Source organism: Delphinus delphis, chromosome 6 (genome assembly GCF_949987515.2).
Source record: "Delphinus delphis chromosome 6, mDelDel1.2, whole genome shotgun sequence".
NCBI classification, from domain to species: domain Eukaryota; kingdom Metazoa; phylum Chordata; class Mammalia; order Artiodactyla; family Delphinidae; genus Delphinus; species Delphinus delphis.
This window is the reverse complement of record NC_082688.1, coordinates 92,454,770-92,470,119: the sequence shown is the minus strand read 5'-3', so window position 1 is coordinate 92,470,119 and position 15,350 is coordinate 92,454,770. Positions and strand designations below refer to the sequence as shown.

Here is a 15,350-nt window from a genome sequence, read left to right as displayed (position 1 = left end):
ATAGTCAAATAAAACAGTCAAACTCATAAAATCAGAGGGTAGAATAGTGGTTTCCAGGGTCTTGGGGGGAAAGGGAAGTGGGGTAATGTTGGTCAAAGATTACAAATTTTCAGTTATGCAAGGTGAATAAGTTCTGGAGGTCTAATGTACAGTATGGTGACAATAGTTAACGCTACTGTATTGTATACTTGAAATCTGGTAAGAGGGTAGATTTAAGTATTCTCATCAGGAAAAGGTAACTATGTGATGTGATGGATAAGTTAATAAATTTCATTGTGGTAACAACATATATGTATATAAAAACATCAATTGTACACCTTAATTATATACATTTTAATCTGTCATTTGTACCACTATAAAGTTGAAGAAAATTTTTGAAGATTGAATTCATACTATTTTTTTGATCTCAACAGAATGAAAGTAGAAATCAGTAACATAAGGAAAATGGGAAAATTCACAGATATGTGGAAATTAAACAACACACTCAAAGAGCGAATAAATTAAGAAATCACATTGTGGTAAAAAATGTACTTGATATGATCTTAAATATGTTAAGGCTTGTTTTGTGGCCTACCATGTGATCTCTACGGGAGAATGTTATAAATGTGCTTTAGAATAATGTGTATTCTTCTGCTGTTGGGTGATAAGTTCTGTAAATGTCTGTTAGGTTCATTTGGTCTATAGGATTCAAGTTCACTGATTCCTTACTGATCTTCTGTCTGAATAATTTATCTATTATTGAAAGTGGGGTATTGAAGTCTCTTTCTGTCTTTAGATATATCAATATTTGCTTTATATTATTAAGTCTTCTGATGTTGAGTGTGTATATTTATAAATGTTATATCTCCCTCTTGAATTTACTCCTTTGGTATTATGTAATGACCTTCTTTGTGTCTTATGACACTTTTAGACTTAAAGTTTATTTTATCTATTATTAGTATAGTTACTCCTCCTTCCTTTGTGTTACTATTTGCATGAAATACTTGTTTCCATCTATTCATTTTCAGCTTATGTGTGTCTTTAAATGTAAGATGAGTCTCTTGTAGACAAATATGGTTGGATCCTGTGTATTTTTTTTTTAAATCCATTTGGGTACTCTGTGCTTTTTGATTGGTGAGTTTAATCAGTTTACATTTAAAGTAATTATTAATAGGTAAGAACTTACTATCACATTTTGTTAATGTTTTCTGTCATTTTTCTGTCTATTTTTTTTGTTCATTTTTGTCTACCCCCCACTGGAAATCTCATAATACATATTTTGGTCTGCTTGATGTTGTCCTATAAGTACCGTCATCAGTTTTCTTCATTCTTTATTTATTTATTTACTTATTTATTTGTTCTTGAGACTTGATAATTTTAATTGTCTATCTTCAAGTTCACTAAACCTTTCTTCTGTCTGTTCAAATCTGATTTTGAACCCCTCTAGTTAATTTTTTTTATTTTAGTTACTGTACTTTTTAGCTCCATAATTTCTGTTCGGTTCCTTTTTATAATTTCCATCTTTTGTTGGTTTTCTCATTTTGTTTATACATCATTTTCCTGATTTCCTTCCATTCTTTTTTTTTTTTTTTTTTTTTTTTTTTTCCAGTATGTGGGCCTCTCACTGTTGTGGCCTCTCCTGTTGCAGAGCACAGGCTCTGGACATGCAGGCTCGGCGGCCATGGTTCACGGGCCCAGCTGCTCCGCAGCATGTGGGATCTTCCCAGACCGGGGCACAAACCCGTGTCCCCTGCATCGGCAGGCGGACTCTCAACCACTGCGCCACCAGGGAAGCCCCCTTTCATTCTTTTTAAAATTATTTTTTAACCATATTTAGATGTCACCAAGTAGATGGCAGTGTCTTAACTGTCAGGCCTGAAGGCCTCTTCCATGCATCAAGGGAAAACTAACATTTTCTCCTTTCAGATAACAACTGATTTCCTTCAGTTCTTTGTTTGTGTTTTTCCTTAGCACTTTGAGCATATTTAAAACATTTGTTTTAAAGTCTTTGTGTAGTAAGTTTGATGTTTTGGGCTTACTCAGGAATGATTTCTTTCAACCTAATTTGTTCATTAGAATGAGCAGTGCTTTCCTGTTTCATATTATGCCTTGTAATTTCTTTTTTCAAAGCTTGCCATGTGACTGTTATAATACAGTAACTTTGGAAATCACATTATCTTCTTTCTCCAAGGTTTGATATTTGTATTGTTGAAGGTTATGTTAGTCTGTTTTGAGAATTTTTCAAACTATTATGCAAAAACTATTCCTTGATGTGTGTGATCACTGAACTCTCTGTTCCTTTAACTCATGCTCAACTAATGTTTGACAGAGATTTCCTTTAATGAAAGGAATTGAAACTAAGAAACAACAACAAGAAAAAACAGAGAAAGAGAGAAAGACACACACACAGAGGGAGAGAGAGAGAGAACAACAGCCACCTCTTCCAGTCTTTGCATGCCTATATCGCTTAGCTTAAGGATCAATCCATGTGAAAGCTTAAGGTTTTCTCAGGACTTTTCTGAGAAAAGTCCTGTGCATGTGAATGGCTTTCTAAATTCTGCCATACATATGACTGCTTTTGAATACTTTAATTTCCCAAAAAGTCTCACTCCAGCTTCTTCTATATGCCTTAGGTAGTATATTGTACGTCCATCTTGTAGTTTTATGAGCAACTCCTGACGCTTTTCCTGCCTGGATTCTGAGTTATGCAAAACAAATGAGCACCTGACAGCAGTCCTTCAAGTATCCCCAGACTGGTTAGAAGAGTTATACACAGTAGATGGCAAATAACATCTGCTCTGCTCCCTCCAGTTCTGATGGAAGAAGGGGACTGGAAACTGAGCTTCCACCTTCTCAAAACCAAGGCCACTGCCATGCTGAGAAGGGGGTGGGGCAGGTGTGAATAAGCGTGTTTTTTTTTTCTTGTTTGGGTGTTTTCATAGTGTGTAAAGCGTTGACTATTTTCCAGAGCTTGTATCAAGTTGTTTCAGACAGTCTCTAGTTGTGTTTTTAATATTTCTTGGAAGAATGAGAGCTTGGAGCTTCCTAGCCCACCATCCTGCAGATACTATCCCCTCTTTATTTTTTGATAAACAAGAATTTACTCTTTTTTTTCCTCTTCTTGGGATGCTCTTCCCCAAATAATTTCCAGGTTGGATCCCTCTCCTCCTTCGTGGTTTTGCTCAAGTGTCACTTGCTCCATGAGGCATTTTGTCTCCACTTTGTCCTAACATTCACTATCCCCCTTTCCTTTTTTATTTTTATTTTATTTATTTATTTTATTTTATTTTATTTTTGTGTTATGTGGGCCTCTCACTGTCGTGGCCTCTCTCGTTGCGGAGCACAGGCTCCGGACACGCCGGCTCAGTGGCCATGGCTCACGGGCCCAGCCGCTCTGCGGCATGTGGGATCCTCCCGGACCAGGGCACGTACCCGTGTCCCCTGCATCGGCAGGTGGACTCTCAACCACTGCGCCACCAGGGAAGCCCCCCCTTTCCTTTTTTAAACTTTTCATTTTGAGGCAATTGTAAACTCACAATAAGTTGTAAGAAATAATATGGGGAAATTCTATATACTATTTACCCAGTTTCCCCCAATGGTAAAAATTTGCACAACTGCAGTACAATGTCACAACCAGAATATTGACATTAACACAGACAAGGTACAGAATTATTTCCATCACCCCAAGAGTCCCCTGTGTCACATTTTTATAGCCACACTCATCTCCCCATCTCATTTCACCCCACCTCATTTCACCCCATCTCTGACCCCTAAAAACCACTAATCTGTTCTCCATTTCTATAATTTTGTCATTTCAAGAATGTTATATAAATGGAATCACATAGCAGGCTATCTTTTTGAATTGGCTATTTATTTCAACATAATTCCTTGGACACTTATCCTAATTGTATCAATAGTTTGTTCCTTTTACTGCTGACTTAGAGCCCAATGTATGGGTGTCCTAGAGTTTATTTAACTCATTGACAGACATCTAGGTTGTTTTTAGTTTTTTACCATTAACAATAAAGCTGCACTGACCATTTGTTTGAGGTTTCTGTGTGAATGTAAGTTTTCATTTCTCTGGGACAAATGTCCAAGAGTATAATTGCTTAGTTAAATGGTAAATGCATGTTCCAGAAGAACAGGTTTTTCTTGGAGCTTTTTTGTCTGTGTCTGTTGGCAGTCCAGATTGGAGGCTTCTATAATTCTCTGTGTGGGATATAAAGTCTGCAATAAGAAAACCCAGGGAACTTGCTGCCATCGCACACCTCAAGCCCTGTGGTCCCTAGGCAGTTTATTTTCTTTTTCCGCCTTTCAGAATCTCCCAATGCTTGCTATTGTGTTTTGTCCAGGGTTTTTAATTTTAAGAGGGAAGATGGATGTGGCTATTCCATCTTACTGAATGGGAAGTCCTTCTTTACTTTCTCCAAAAATCTTATCACCACCTAACATAGTGTACAGGTTACTTATTTATTTACATATTTGCTTATCCTGCATGGGAATAGAATCTCAATAAATCAGAAAATTGTTGTTGTTCTCTGCCATCTCTCTGGAGCATAGACCAGAGCCTGGTTTAATAAAAATTTGTTGAATAAAGAAATGAGTAGGTGGTTGCCAGAGGGAAGGGGGTTTGAGGAATGGAAGGAAAGGGTGAAGGGGGTCAAGAGGTACAAACTCCCAGTTATAAAATAAATAAGTCAGGGTCATGTAATTTACAGCATGTTGACTATAATCAATAATATTGCAGAGCATACTTGAAAGTTGGCAAGAGAGTGAATCCTAAAAGTTAACTTTGTATGTTGGCGAATGGTAACTAGACTTATCGTGGTAATCATTTCACAATGCATACACGTATCACATCATTAGGTCATACACCTAAAACCAATAGAATGTTATATATCAATTATACCTCTATTAAAAAAAATGAAAGAGAGAAAAACAAAACAAAAAAGAAATTAGTAAATGACTGCTACTCTTCTTTTCTTTACACTATTTCCTTGGTGTAGATTTCTAGTAAACTATAAATTTACTAGATCACAGTGTACTAACATTTTTGTGAATATTGAAAAATGTTACGATTTTTTCTCCAAAAGATTAGATCACTTTGCACTGACACCATTAAAAAAATCTCTGTACAATTTTCACCTTTTAGTATTTCATGTCTGCAAAGGGGGAACATCATCTTACAGTGGGTAAGGAGAAAAATCACCTGTGTATTTTCCTTCCCTCAGACCCCATCCTTAGGCCCAGGCACATCACCTGCATTCTCCTGGCCAAGTCAGTCACTTCCTCTTGCTGAGTTCTTGCAGCAGCCTCTCCCCACCAGCCTTCTGGAGTCCCAGTCTCACCCTCCTGCTGTATCCAGGCCTCAGAGGGAACGGGGGCTCTGCACAAGAGTGAGCTATTGAAAAAGACTCTCCTTGACTAAACTTCAGCCAGGCTCCTCTGAACACCCTTCCCAAGTAGAATTCAGCTTTGAACTTCTGTGTCTGCCTTTGCATTGCCCAATTTTAGCAAAACTCCTGCTAAGTCAGTTTAGACAGAACCTCCCACCCTCAATATCTGAACACCCTCAATATCTGATCAAATTCCCTCATCCTTCTCCATCCTCCAGGTGATATCTGATCACCCTGGCATGCCATCAGCATTCCTGTCAATTTGGTTTAGCCAGAATCTTCCCTTACCTGTGATTCTTCCTCTTAGTAATTTTCCATCCACTGTCCACCACCCTGCTCTGTGGCTATAAGTCCCCATTTGTCCATTATGTACCTGGAATTGAGCCCAGTTCTAAACTGAGGCCTCTTTTCTTTTATTGCAGTAATTTCTGAATAAAATCTGCTTTCACTTCTTTCACATCTGTCTGGCTCTGGTTTTCTTTAACACTACGTTCCCAGGACTCCACACTGGAACTCTAGATGTTCTTCCTTGGAAGCACCAGTCCCTTGGCAGTGGACTCATTAGTCCTATGGTCAGTGCATTGTGGATTAAATTGGCATTTATGGGTTGGTCTGGGTCCTTACTACCTTTTATCATGTCAATAGAAAAATGAGTTTTAGTTCCAAAAGACAAAATTACAAATGAGATTTCAGAAAGTGCAGTTTTGCCTCCACTTTGGCCTGGCTATCCTGCATTTTCTCAATCCAATCTTCCAGGAACTGGACCCTGCCTGCACTGGCTCGTAACTGTTTAGCTAGGTGTTCAAATCGAACATCTGCATGTTACCTTTGACACCTCATCCCTTCCTTAAGATCCATCACTGAGTCCTGTTGAGGAGACTCTTAAAACCTAACCCAACTCTCTCTATCTGGGTATCTTCGTTTCAACCATCCTGGACAAGTCCCTGAACTACTAAGTCACCTTGTGGTGACCTTTGGTGTCTCACAGTTCATTGTCTATGTATCAGGTAGGATGATCATTTGGAAACATAACTCACTGGCTATGGCTTCCCCACTCAATGCCTGCACCAGCTCTGGTCAGATGTAGAATAAGGTACAATCTCCTTACCCACTTTCATACCAGCAGAAGCTAACCCTTGACCTCTTCCTTAAACTTCTCTCTTCCCTGCTCCCCTTGTTCTCATCAAGTTGTGACCTCACAGGTGGATTTGTTTGGAGAAGCTGAGCTCTTATCACCAGCACTTACTGCTGGCCCCTCCTTCCACCTCTGAACCTTTACTCTTGTGCACGTGACTGTCTCCTGCTCAGCATTTGGGGCTCAGTGTAGATGTCACCTCCGCTTCCTGGTCTTCCAGGACAAAGCAGCCACTCAAGCTTACTCTATCCAACTGTAATTTGATCCCTGGATTGCACATGTCAACGTGTGATTTGTGCTCACACAGATATGGATAATTGGTGTTTTATCGTCTGCTCCCACTAAGTGTAAGCTCCGGATACAAGTATTTGTCTTGATAGTCTACACCATTGTATCTCCAGTGTCCAGACAGGGTCTGACATGTAGTAAGTGCCCAGTATTTATTTGTTGTATGATGCTAAATGAAATTCACACATTTCTCGCAGATTACAAAAACATGGTATTGAGCTGGGGTCCCCTTGGCTTGAGGTCTGCTTGGAAGAAGACAATCTAAGCACACATTGCTCTAGTCCTTCTTTTTCCTAGGCATCTGTGGCTCAAACAGAAGCTGATATCTTTCTTTTTTTCTGGGATGTGGGCAAAGCAAAGACATCCATTGAGGCAATACATTGATTAAACACCAACTCTGTGTTGGGCCTCATGCTTCGTCTGGTCTGGAAGACAGACTGTAAAATAATTGTGAGACAGTATGGTAAAACCCTACTGGAGTTTTGGAGGTTGGGGGATCAGCAGGTGAAACGGTGAGGGGAATCGTAGGCAGGTGGATCATGGCAAATGTGTTCATGGGGACATGAAGCAGATGTTACTCTTTAGATCTGTAAGTGGCTTATAAAGGCTGGTTGCATGCAGCAGAAGACATGGCTGGACAGGAGACATGGGCCTGGACAGTGAGGCCCTCAGCCCAGCACGAGGGGTCCATAGCCAGCGCTGGTCCTTAGAGGGCCCATGCAGGTCCTGCTCTGCCTGGTTCCTTCCTGCAGAGATGCCTCCACCAGGCCAAGAGGATGTGTCCACCTGGGACCTGCACTCCTCCTTCTAGATCATGTATGGGGTACTCTAAACATCCAGAATTCTCTGTCCAAACATCCCGAGGGCTGACCACCCCTCCAATGTGCACCCTTGGGCCTGAGGGGTAGCTGAGCATATGCATGTGCACAGAAATTAGAGGTACAGACTGGCATGTCCACATGCATGTGCATGAGTTCCTGGGTTGGGGTTTCCTTTGGACTGAGGCCTGGTCTGGGACCAGGGCTTTAAAATATTTAGACATATGGGATGTGGACCATCCCTCCCCTTCCTGCTCTGGGAGGGTTTGTGTGGACCTGGTCTTGGAAGTTGTGAGCCACATGAGATTTATTTAGTCAGCAAGCACCCAAAGGGTCTAGGGGAGGGAGTGAAAGATCAGATGTGAATATCCCTGCGATGTTCTGTAAATGTGTGATGGATTAGAGGGGGCTTGTGACAGGGAGTTGTGCTAAAGTGGCCCCCACATGGCTGTGGATGGGGGGCATGGGCTCTGAGGTGGACTCGGGTTCTTCTTCTGGTTCTGCCTATTAGTTAGGTGGACTTGGGCAAGTTACTTATTTCTCCAAGTCTCATTTCCCACAACTGTAAATAGAGTAAATCATCCAGAATCATCTGCAAATGTGAGTTCATTCCCATGTCATTATTAAGGAACAAGTTTTCTTGTGGTACAGAAGCAGCCCTGGTAATGTATCCCAGCATGGACTTTCTCTCCTACCAGAAAGGAGGTGGCCCATTCAGGAAATGAAACATCCCTTTGAGCTTCACCTTGGCTTGCTGGGGTGGAAATGCATGGCATTCTGGACCCATGGACCCTCCTGGAAAGCTTGGAGAAGCCTTGGCTGCACATGTATGGTACATTTGTGTGTCCATGCTTGGTGAGGCCCTGTTTGTGGGCTCTGATGGCTGAGTTTGTTTTTCTGCCTGGTGGGGCTGCAGTATTTCATTCTGGAAACCTCATTCAGATGACGTTATTCTAATGGCTTTTGCAGAAGGTCAGTTGCCTTCTGAGAATCCAATATCTACCAGAGAAGGATTCAAGACTTCCTCAAAATATGATGGGAATAATTGTCTCTGGATTTCCCCTAGGAATTTAGGGGGGATATTTTTTCTCTTATTAAATTTTAAAAAAAGTAAAGAAATTGAAGCTTGTGTTGTGCTTGGAAAGGAGGAAGAACCTCCAGATGTTCTTTGTTTTCTGCTTCGATGCAAGTACTACCACTTTCAAGATGTTTGGGGGTTGGGGGTCATTGCTTAGTGTGGAAGAGAGAAATTCCAGACTGGGACTGTGGGTGCCTGGCGTTGTGTCCACTATGGGGTGTCGGGGCACTCGGTGACTTCGCCTCCTTGGTGGCCCTGTAGACCAGTGGGTAAGGACAAATAATCCTTCCAAATAAACAAGATCAAAACTTTTATTTAGTGCTTACCGTGTGTTAGACAATGGAAACATTCTGTGGTTCATTTAATTCTCATGTCTGCGGGCAACTTAAGCAGTCAGGGCCCTTGATTCCTCATCTGTACAATGGGCAGAGCAAGAGAACCAAGCCCTTTGTCTTTCGGTGAGGGTTGATGTACCTCTTTTGCCTTCTATGTGGCTACCACCTTCCTCAGCAGCACAGACTAGTGTGAGTGACAAGTGTGAACCTGTCTTCATGCTGGGCTCTGGGGTACTTGACCACAGACTGTGGGAATGAGTTGAAGATATGTCCACCAGAAAAAAAAATGCACAACCAAAAGTTGAGAATTGTTTTATTCGAGAACATTACTGAAGACTATAGCCCGGGTAGGCAGCCTCTCAGATAGCTCTGAGGGACTATTCCAAAGAGGTAAAGAAGGAGTCAGGATATATAGGAGTTTTTGCTGAAAAAACAAACAAACAAACATGTAGTCAAACATCAAAAGGTTGCTGCTAAACACTAAAAACAGAGATCTCAAATGAATGATTTTTGTGCTTTTCTATATGGGAAGATGCAAGAGTCTAGGCTCATAGAAATTATTCCTTTGATATGCATTTTAACTATCTGGGGCCAGTACCCAGTTTGTCTCCATCCTGAATCCCCTCAGGGTGCACTGTCAGGGGTGGTTGCAGTGGCTGACGGCTTGATGGTGGGCGTAATTCATTGTTTACTGGAATGGCAGGCAACATTCTTTGTTTACTGAAAAGGCAGGCAAAATTTTTTGCCCACAGATAGATGGTGAACAACTTAGCTAAGCATGTATATAAATGCCTCCTCCTATGACTGTAGTTTCTGGAATGTCCATCTTTTGTCAGGTACTGTGTTAGGGCTCTGCTTATATTATCAGTCAAAAAAATATATTCGTTGGCACCTATTTTAGTTATCAGGCTGGGTTCTGGGTGCCAGGAAGACATCCTGTTCTTCAGCAGACAAAACATGTATTTCCCAACCACCCCATGATCCAGTGGGCAGAGATGTACACTTGCTCTTCATGACAATTCTAAGTAGTGGCAACCACCACACTTCATACAGGAAGAGCCAATACAGAAGTCACCCAGTTTGTCCAGAAGTGACTTGGCACTGGCTCTGGCCTGGAGGCCTGGGTGTGAACTCAGCCATGCCGTTCCTAGGGTCTACAAGACTACAAAGTCCCTTCCTGAGCCACGATGACATGAAGACAAAAGCACGTCGTCAAAATTTTAAGGAGCTCTCAAAAAATGAGAGTTTTAGACCACTATCAAGGCACATAACTGCCAAGTGGGTTGGGATTCACAGCCCAGGTCTGACTCCCCATTCTTTGCACCAGCTCTACAGCCCTCAAGGTGGGTCCCACACCACATGGCTGCACAGGAATGAATGAGCACAGTAGCAACGCTGCAGGTTTTTCCAGAGAGGTTTCAGAGGGAGAGGCAGGTAGAGAAGACTCATGGAGAGAGGGCAGGAGGTGCGTGCTCTACAGGGACAGTGGAAGAAAAGAGCCTGGGGGGCATTTGCACAGCCCAATGGGTCAGAGGCCAGGGGAAAAGAAATTGTAGGGAGCAGAAATGGAGATTAGGTTTGACCAGGGCATGCAGATGAGAATGAAGACAGGAGAACAGTGTATGCCTTCTCTGAGGGTCAGGCCAGAGTGTGAGCTCCCAGGGTGCCCTCCACAGCTGGTTAGGGCAGAATCGGGGTATGCATTGCTGCATTATAATTCCCCATATTGTACCATTTATTTCCACAAGGGGAATAAATTCTTGATGTTGCTTGTTTCCTGACCCAGGGGAGGAGACCCAGGCATAGAAGTGGCCCAGGACCCATGAGTCCTTCTCCCATGGTCATCCATTAGTGCTGGAGGGGAGATGTCTCAGGACATCAGTGATAACAGGAAAGCTGTGATAACAAGCAAGCTGGTCTCCTAGCAGCCAATCCCATGGTGAGCTCATCACAATGTTCTGAGCGCACTAGAGAGAGGCGATAACAGAGTCCCTGTTTGCAGAGTCATAGTTGAAGGAATTCTACTTGGAGGATATCCTGAGTGTGCCTAGAGGGACCCATGCAGGTCCAGGGTTGTCCAGTGCTTGGAGTGCTCCTGTTCTCCTAGTTCTCACTGTGACCGTACGCTCTTGTGTCTCATTACATGACACTTTTATTGGAACTAGAGGAAGGTAAGCTAATCATCTTGGGTCAATTCTAATTCTACACTCCAGATGGGATTTGTACCCCTATTCCTTGCATGTGTGTGGCCTAATGGGGTATAAGGGCTTTTGCATTTACTGTCTGTATTCATCCTCCTGACAGCCTCTCTAGTGGTGGAGGTGCTATTAGACCACCTCATAGGTGCACAGAGATTCAGCATCTGCCTGGGAACCAGGACTAGAGCTAGATTTCAGGACAACAGACCCCAATGTCATTCCCCAGCAGTGTTACGTTTTGTAAAGCTTTTTTTTTTCTTTGTCATAATAATTGTAAGACACATTGGAGAATGCCAAAGAAAAATAAGTAATAATGATTGCTAATATTTATTGACCTCCATGCCAGGCTGTGTTGTAGACTCAAAAAGCATTACCTCAATTGAATGGGCTCCAGGAGTGACCTATTATCACTGTACTAAGAAGCCTGGATTTGAGCTGGTGCACAGAGCCTATGAGGACATAATTCCTTGACAGGCCATGGATTTCAGCAGAAGCCAGCAGCATGTGTATTGGCTGTTTCTTTCACCCACATCAGCTCAAAATTTGCCCCTGTAAGCTCCTGTTTCAGCAGAGCCTGAGGGCTGCACTGTGTCATTTTGTGAGGGGAAGGTGGTTGGCATTGAGTCAAGCTGGTGAACACGCTACTAAACAGCCCTAAGTCCTGCATGCGCTGGTGGATGAGGGCTGGCAGTGAGTCCTTCTGGACTTGGATTAAATAAAAGTTGCCACTATCTGTGTTTCATCAGTACTTAAAAAATAAAAACAATCTGACACGGGTAAAAGGAAATAATTTTGCTGAGTATTTTGAAATACTTAGGGAATTAAATACTTCATAAAAAAAGTAGGCAGGCTTGTCAGGTTTTATTAAAACAGCACATTTATGACTGCAGAGGTCCAGACCGAAGTTTTCTTGTTTGTTACTTTCTGTCCCTGGGGAAGTTGTCCTTGAACACAGCCTCTGTGGTAATATTCTAGGATGCTAACAGTCACGGGCAATCCCTGAAACCACTTGGGCAAAGAGAAAGAGGGAGAAAACGTTCACTGCTTGCTGAAGGCTTTTCCTTTCTCCATTTCTTCCCTGTTAGTTCCACATTTTACCTCTTCCTTCAAATCCCCATCTGCCCCTTTCATTCCCACTCAGCAGACATCCTAGGTTCCTGGCCCATACATGACTATATGCTGATCAGGAGGAGGTCCTCCGTGTCATAAAACGATGTAAATCCAGATCACCTACCTCAAGAATGATGGGGTTTTGCCATGATGAGGCACCTTGTGCACTTCCCAACCTGTACAACTGCACACGATTACCCGACTTAACCTCCATCTCAGCAAGAAATTCAGAATGATGCCCCTCAAGTCCCGACTGCCTCTGGAGAATGTGCCCTTGCTCCTGATGGGCTTGTCTTTCTACTGAGCTGTGAACACCCCTCATTTGCCAGCTCCCTTCCTGTTTCTCTAAAACCATCACTTTGCCTATGCCTTTGGGCCTCCACCCACAAGCCACGCATTTGCGGACCTCAATTCCATTTGTCACCCAGCCCCCCATCTCCCCTCCCAGTCACAGCCGTGCTTCCCGGAAGCCTCCGCTTGCCCATCGCCTTCTGCACCCCGCGCCTAAGCCACTGCTTTCCCAGCATCCGGGACTACCTACTACGCCCACAGGATGCGGCCGGAGTCCCATCCTTGCCGCCTTGCTCTTCTCCCTTCACCCACCCTGGCAAGCGTCACTTGCTCTAGGACTCCCATTGCTCAGGGTGACGCCGCGGCTGCCCCTCCTGCCCCCTCCTCTGCCAGGCGCAGATCCCACGTGGGCTGCGCTGCACGCGTCATCGCTGTGCCCTCAGATCCTCGCACTGTCCCAGGCCCACGCCCGCTATCCGCAGAAGAGGAATCTACACAACTCCGACTCCTCCCTTCTCTTCCAGGACCCATCGCTTCTCCCGACAGCCTGTGGGCCCTGCACTCGCCCCTCCCTCAGACCCTCACGCAGCTTCCTGCCAAAGGAAATGTAGGTCACCCACTTGCTGAACAGGAGTATTTGGGGAGGACTCCATGAGTGCTGCTGATGTCCCATCACCTCTGAGCTTGTCTGTGGCCACCACGTGCACACTCTGAACACCCCCGTGCTTGGCCATGCCTCCCTGCGTCAGCGCCGCCCATGGGTGGCACCCCAGCAGGTCCATCTCCACTGAGGAACCCCTCCTTGGCGCTGCCAAAGCCTCGAGGCGCCCACGGCCTCCTCTTTGCTCCCAGGACATTCGGGTCTCTTTTCCTGTGCTCCCTAGCTAGCTGGGCATCTTGGTCACAGCCCTAGAGGCTGCTCTGAGATCCCCGAAGTTCACTTGTCCGACTGTGCTTTCTCTGTGCCCTCCCACCGCAGCCTCGGGCTGACCTTGTGCCCTTGTCCCCAGGCCTACACGGAGCCTGCAACCAGAGGAGCTTAGGAAATGTTTTCTGGGCAAATGAAGAGGAAGTGCATTTTTACAATTATGCCCCTGAAGTGTTTTTTTGTTTGTTTTTCTTTCCAGCCTTCCTCCTTAAAGACTTTTGTTGCATTCTCCAGTCCCTGGCCTGCTCCTTTTAGAAGACCCTCCCCCAGAAAGAGAAACACGGAGAGTTTTCAGATAAGGCTCTCCACTTTGAAGTGCTTTGGATGTCCCAAGGCCAGCGTTCCAGACGACCTCCTGAGCCTCTCAGCCCCACCTTCGGGCCCACACACTAGGGTCCACGCCCCACTCCGGGCAGACCTTGGCAGTGGCGGAACCAGTTATTTCCTTCTTAGATTGCAGTTCCCAAATCCTTATTTTGCCAACATATACTTTTCTGAAAAACAAACAAAATTAGCCACAGCATATAACCTAGCCAGTGCTTGCACAATTCTTTCTCCTCTTACTGTTTGTCTAACAGGGCATAGAGAAAGAGTACAAGGGGTTAATTGGAGCCCCAGTTGGCATTTTTGCTAGAGATTAAACCCATTTTTTAGTAGGTCAGCAGGTGAGTGTGGCTAGCCTGTTTCAGCTCATAACTTTCCTCCTAGAGACCTTCCATGTGTTCCTGAAAAATGCCTGGTTTGTTTTGTTGTCTTGTTGTTTTGTAATTGTATTATTTTAATTACGTACATGTTGCAAGGTTTTTGACCCACAACCCCTATTTCCAAAGAGCACGGTCTTCCTGGAGAATCTCCACTCACGTATAAGCGGGGAAGAGCCCCTTAGAGCTGGGCCTTCCATACTGGTGAGAGCACTGGGGGTCCAGTGCCCTGAATCTGATATTCCCTCTCTCCACTTCTGCCTTCAATGGCTTAAAGGAAGAGGCAGGGAGAGGATTCCTCAGGTTTCCTGGCCCTGCAGCACCCACTAGTATCTGCTGCTCTGATCTTCCTGTCCTAGTGGCCAGAGAGGTGGAGGTGGGCCCACGCCTGGGGACTAGTGTTGTGTCCTTCCCCTGCAACAGCCAGGATCTGGGGTCTGGCCCGGATTTGGGGGTCTGGCCGCCAGTGGCCCTCGCTCCCTGGAGGCCTGGCCTTGGCAGCCTCCGCTCCGATGGTCACCCTGCTGTTCCCACACTCAGGGCCACCCCAGAAGGTGACCCCCTCCAAAGAGACTCTCAATCATCTCACCAATCTCAAAGTCCTGCAGATGCAGTGTCCTACCACACATGGGGACACAGGTGGCTTCAGAGCCCCTCTGCCTTCAAATGCAGCAGGAGCCCTGTAGCAGCTGAGATGTGGTGAGCATGGCTGGAGTGAGTGTTGGGGTTGGCGTATTATCAGTTTTGTTCCAGTCGTCAAATATGACTTAATGAACTGGTGAGAAGGGTAATCTATTGTACTTACCCATATTTCTGCTCTCTCCAGTGTTTTTCCTTCCTTCCTGGTGCCCCAGGATTCCTTCTCGGTCATTGCTTTTCTGTCTGAAGAACTGATTTGGGCCATTCTTTAAAGGGCAGCCTTCTCCACACAGACATGAGAGCCTGTGGGCAGCTTGCCTGCAGCCACCTGTGTTCCAGGGCTCCTTCTGCAAGGCCCACACAGCCCCTGGAGTCCATGCAGCCCCTGGGGTCTGTAGGAGGTACGCAGAGGTGGCTGTCCCACTGCACGCGCAGTCTGCCTGCCCTAAAGTCC

The 15,350-nt window shown here is 44.6% G+C and overlaps 1 pseudogene; it reads right to left on the bottom strand.

The window, feature by feature from the left end:
* Nucleotides 1-1,802: 1,802 nt before the first annotated feature.
* On the bottom strand, nucleotides 1,803-1,912 carry LOC132427772 (U6atac minor spliceosomal RNA; annotated as a pseudogene).
* Nucleotides 1,913-15,350: the final 13,438 nt, after the last annotated feature.